This window comes from Lissotriton vulgaris, unplaced genomic scaffold (assembly GCF_964263255.1).
Source record: "Lissotriton vulgaris unplaced genomic scaffold, aLisVul1.2 SCAFFOLD_1912, whole genome shotgun sequence".
Classification (NCBI taxonomy): Eukaryota; Metazoa; Chordata; class Amphibia; order Caudata; family Salamandridae; genus Lissotriton; species Lissotriton vulgaris.
The window spans coordinates 135895-142071 of NW_028251642.1; positions in this window are offsets into that span (position 1 = coordinate 135895).

Genomic DNA, 6177 nt, shown 5'->3' on the forward strand with positions numbered 1-6177 from the left:
CTAACTAAACACCTCTATGTCGTTACAGGAATACAATAGTGAATTACTAAACATGCATTAGAATACATCAATGACATTAGTATTTCAAAAGCACTTTACGTTACAGCTATGTAAAATTCTGGTACATGAGTTCATAGCTTTGTATCATTCTCAAACATGATTATAAACCCCTATATATGTGGGTGCGGGTTACTAGTGAATATGATGCACCCCTACAATTTCTAACACAGTTTTTGCGCTCTCTCAATAGTATATGGTTTGGCATTATCCCGGAACCAGCTTAGGGAGTTGTTCCCGACAGCTGGAGACAGGCTCAGCTCATGCTCGAGCTCCATCTCACATTAAACCACGCACTCTGCCTCCAGGATTGATAAGGTCTTCCATAGGAGTGACTCACAGGTTTATATATGTCCAGATATAGGTTTAGATATAGGTATACTATATCTAAGCAAGGGGTGATTACACCAACTTGCCCCAGCTGAGTGATCAGCCAGTTGTGTCAATTTAAGAACCAGCCAGGGGTGGCAAAAGATATGCTGCAGCCCCTGGTAGGCCTTGGTGGCACCTATGCCCTGAGCACCTATGGTGCCTGGTACAGGGGCTGACAAGGAGTCCATTTCCAATTGTGGTATGTACCTATAGCACATGTATTATGAATTGAGAGAGAGAACAGCAGGCTGGGGGTCTGATTAGCAGGCCCACAGCCTCAGTAAGTCGAAAACCAGTGAAGCAAAAAGCAAAAATTGGGGTGACCATAGGATAGCAGACCCTACTCTCCTACACCGCCCCTTCAGCAAGATGCAGCAAAAGAACTTGAAAAAGATCCTTTAATGTCACACTTGTTGAGTTCGCCACCCCCTTATGCGCAGAGTGCTACAGCACCTCCACAACCTTTAGTTGTGCAACCTCCGGTTATTGTGCCTCAGGTTCTTCCACAGCCGCCAGCTCCTCTTCAGTTGGCTTCTACTCCTGTGGCGCAGCCCCCTCAAGGGCCGCCGACTTTGCTACCTGCTCCGTCTTTAACTGCTACGACTTTTACACCTGTTCTTGCCACTTCCTCTGCTACTGCTCCTGCATTAGCTTCTTCATAATCTGCCATTCCTCCTGTTCTTTCGTCAACTCCTCCTTCTGTTCGACAGAGAATGACTGATACTGTTGTTAACCTTCTATCTCCTTTCTTTGGAGCAGCAAGTATGACCCCTGTTTCAGCACACAAGCAGTTGCGTAGTCATTTGCCCGATTCTAGAGAGCGGGAGATATTGGATCATTTGGCACATAAATGGGCTACAGACCCGATAAGATATGAGCTAGAATCTGTTATGGAGTCTTCCATCAATGGGAAGCATCGAAACAGAGATACGTTTTTGAGAAAATGTGTGCTTTTCTTTGTGAGGAATTGGAGGAAAACGATTTGGAATCCAATATGTCTGAGTTGTATCGTGTACGGTTCGAGTTTGCAAAAGGCACAATTGTAGGTTCTGATGTTAAGAAAGCAGTTGCGACATTGTTGTCGTTTAGGAGTGAGAGTATTTCTCAGTCGTTGTTTGAGTCCGATTTTTCTGTTAAGAAGAAGGCAAGACAATATCCCATGAGCGAAGTTCCCCCAGTTTGGAGAGAAGGGGACGCAAATGTTAATCCAGCCATTCCGCCACATTTTCAGCGAGTGTGGGTACATGTTCCATGGAAGTGAGCTGAAGTCTTGGCCCTTAAACAGACATTGCCTGATCCCCGTAAAAACCCTGCATGGTATTACAAGGAATTATCACAGACTGCAGGCTCATGCATTATGAATTGAGCTGATATAGACATGTTGTTTGGAAATGTTGTTCCACAGCCTTTATGGGGAGAGATTCGTCATACGGATCATGATCAGGAGTTAGGTGATACATGGGTTAATATTGCTGCTGCTGATGGCAGACAAGTTAGTGGTGCTAAACCCGAGCCCTTGGTAGAAGAACTTCCTGGTAGGATCATTAATTACATGAAGACTTTAATGCCCGCGATGCGTGTGAATTGGGATAATTATCTGCGTGTAAGCAGAAGAAAGATGAAACGGTGTCTGACTTCTTCACCAGGTTTGAAGAAACTTTTGTAGATCATAGTGGTCAGGATATGGCTACCGAGAGTGGTCAGAGATTGTTTGTTGACAAATTTGTACATAATTTGCTTCCTGAATTGTGTAATAAATTGAAGGATTCTGAAAGTGCTTGGGCTGTTTCCACGTCAGCACAAATTTTGGCTACTGCCTAGTACTATGAAAATAGGCACAAAGATGAGGTAGAGAAAGCGGATAAGAAGACTAAGGAATTAAAAACTAAAGTTCTTCTACAGCAAGCTTACCCGCCCGTACTAATAATCAACGCGATTATCAGCAGAATCAGCAATATTCGAGAAACTCGCAAAGAAACGCGTCTTCTCAACAACGTTTACCGTATGGACCCAATCAGTGTGTGTATTGCAAAGAAGAGGGTCATTTTAGGAGTAGTTGTCCGGTTTTGTTACAGCGTACGAATAGTGCTTCTGGTGCAAGAGGTCGAGGTGTTCAACAAGCTCCTAGAGGTTGGGGACATGGAAATTTCCCCCAGAACGCGCGTTCCTTTCCGCCTCAGAATTCGATGAATAGTTTTGATCAGCAGAATAACGCATCTGGTAGGACAGCTCAGTACTATGCTGATGACTACTATGCAGAAGATGAGAATATGGAAGGTAATGATTGCTAGGACAGCCATAGACAAAGAGAGGGAGTTGTTTCAGTTCCAGTAGATCAGAGTGGACCTTATGTTGAGGTGATTACATCAGGTGTGTCAGAGTCTTTTCTGTTGGATACTGGTGCTACAAAGAGTTCTATTATGCACTCAAAACTCCCTGGCGCACCTTTGTCTGGCGAAATGAATGTTTCAGTAGGTTTTTCTGGCGCCCCAGTTAGAAACCGGATTTCTAGTCCTATGTCCCTTTCTGTTGGACCTTGTGAATTCAAAGCACCCCTTATTCTTACAACAGGTTGTGGTGAGAACTTGTTAGGATTGGATCTGTTGAAAAGATTGTATGCAACATTATATTGTTCTCCTTCGGGAGTACAACTTACACTGGGTAAGAAAGTGGTTTCTCCAATGTATTTGTCAAAGGATACACTTCCGACAGAATTGTCTTCTCTTCCGGATATTCTTTGGGCTACTGGTCCTAATGATGTGGGTCTCTTAGAAATACCGCCATATGTTGTGACATTGAAAGCCAATGTTAGAATGCCGCGCATTCCCCAATACAAGATCTCTAGTGAAGGTGAAAAAGTGTTGTTAGCGATCATTTATGATTTGATTGAAAAAGATGTAATTGAAGAGACAAGAGGCAACATTTGTAATAGTCCTGTTCTGCCTGTTTTGAAGCGTACTGACCCTTCCCAGCCACCTGTTTACAGGTTTGTGATTGATCTTAGAGAGGTAAATAAAATAGTTGTGCCACAGTTTCCAGTTGTCCCTGATATCACTGCCCTACTGACTATGATTCCAGCTTCCGCCACCTGGCTCTCGGTGATTGACTTGAAGAATGCTTTCTTCAGCATCCCGATTGCCGAGGAGAGCAGGGATATTTTTGGTTTCAGTTTAGGAGGCCGAAGTTTCCGCTTCAAAGGCGCTCCTCAAGGTTACTGTGAAAGTCCATCAATATACAGTCAGGCTTTAAAGACACAGCTTGATACGATTGTTTTACCTGATGGCGCTACCCTTATTCAGTACGTCGACGATTTGCTAGTCGCTGCAGATACTGAGGAGATTTGTAAAGAAGCCACCTTGTCGTTGTTGCGTCATTTGTCTGATTTGCATCACAAAGTGTCTCTTTCAAAATTGCAATATTGTCGACAAGAAGTGACCTACTTAGGTCATCTCTTATCGAAGGAGGGAAGGAAACTGACCCCAGAAAGAATTCAGGCAATTGCAAAATTGAGTGTGCCAAGGACACAGAGAGAAGTGCGTGCTCTCTTGGGCATTACCTCATATTGCAGACAATGGATACCGAATTTTTCCTTGTTGGCCAAACCTCTGGTGGCATTAACTTGTAAAGATACACCGAATCCCATTCCGTGGTCTGAAGATTGTCAGAAAAGTTTTTCCGAATTGCGTGATGCATTGTGTTCGGCTCCTGTGTTGGGTACCCCCGACTACAGTAAGCCCTTTACACTGTATGTCCATGAGAAAGAAGGTTGTGCATTGCCAGTGCTGACACAGTCTTTTGGGGACAAGCAACGTCCATGTGCATATTTTTCGTCGACTTTGGATCCGGTAGCTAAGGCGTTGCCGAGTTGCTTGAGAGCCACAGCCGCAGCAGCCGTTTCTATTCGACAGTCTGCTGGGTTAGTGATGAATAATATGTTGATTGTGATGGTTCCACATGCGGTGGACACTTTGTTAAACAGGACCAAGACACAGCACTTAACTAGTGCTCGTTTGTCAGGTTACGAGTTGACACTGTTAGCGAGTCATGTGCACATAAAGATGTGCAATACGTTGAATCCAGCCACGTTATTGCCGATTTCAGTAGAGACAGGCGATGTTGAAAAGCATGATTGTTGTCACAGGACAGAAGAAGAAACGAAAGGGAGGATAGATCTTAGGGATACTCCTCTTTCAGAGTGTGATGGTACTTTGCGGGTGGATGGTTCATGCTTCAAGCTTCCGAATAGTGATACGACTACGGCATATGCTGTCACGACTTTGCGTACGATTGTTGAAACTGCACGTATTCCACATAATTCAGCTCAAGCAGCGGAGTTGATTGCACTTACGAGAGCGTGTGTGTTGTCGAAAGGAATAAGAGTGACCATATATACCGACAGCCAGTATGCATTTGGTGTGTGTAACGGGGAGGACCCGGATCCGCCAGGCTTACCTGTTTCACCTCTTTCGAACCAGCACACAGGGGCCTGGAGAAACGCGGATGTCCTCGGCGACAAGGAGCCCGAAGAGAGTGGTGAGCCCTGTTTCTTTAATTGGGTGGAGCTGGACCAGGACTACGTCAACTGGCACGCCCCCGTACCACAGGTAAAGGCAGCCCCAGAAAGCACACAGGTGTGTGCTACACCCGGAGGCGACGGAGGTGAGAGAGACGGAAGGAGAGGAGGTGAAGACGAAGAGTGTGGAGCAGAGCGGAGATCAGAGAAGAAGTCGGAGGAGAGGCGGGAGCAGACGAGAGGAGACGAAAGTGGAGCGGAGCAGAGCGGAGTCAGGAGGCGGAGTGGAGACCAGCGGAGGAGAGAGACCATCGGAGGAAGGAGGCGGAGTGGAGACCAGAGGAGGAGAGAGACCAGCGGAGGAAGGAGGCGACGGTCGGAGAAGGAGACGGAGAGAGGGGCGGTGGAATCGGAAGATCCGGAGGAGGAGAACCCGACAAGCCAGGAGGCCAACCGGAAGGCGCTTCACCCAGCCACACTTCGTGGGAAGTGTGGCTACCAGAGGTACGATCAAGGCTTCCAGGTTGGGCGGGATTCAAGTGGGCTAAACCCCCATAGAGGCACCATAGACGCCTCCCGTTCACTACCCCGGCACTGTGGACTCTAGCTGATTTTCATGCACGTGTGTTCCCTCACTCCCTTCCCTGTGCCTTTTGGCAGCACACCCATCTAAAACTGTACTATCCTTTCTTTCCTTCGGATCGGAGAGACTTCACGACATCGTGTAGGAAGAGGCCCGGACCACCAGTCCCAGAAGACACCGGGAAGACCGGTGTGGAGAAGCGCCAACATAGACAGACAGAGGAATCCGAAAGCCCCCTGCCCTACTACAGAAAGACGATATACAGGAAAAGGACATTCAAGTTAATAAAGCCTGCGTTACTTAAAGTTCCTGTGTCCGTAAGTATGTTTGAGGAGCATTTGGCAGCGCATACACCGACCCCATTGAGCAGGGGCGAACCTGAAGCGCTACAGTGTGGCTCACAGTTTTGGACGATTGTGGAAAGAACGTGGGTTCCTGACTTCGCATGGAGCTAAGATACAGCATGGTCAGTTGGTGAATGAGCTTCTTGAGTCACTGACCTTGCCGTTACAAGTGGCGATTGTGAAATGCAGTGCGCACAAAAAGGTTACTGATGATGTTGGTCACGGAAATGCGTTTGCGGATGAAGTCGCGAAAGAAACTGCAAGGAATGTGATGAGTCGAATGTATGTTGCAGGCCCTGCAAGATGGA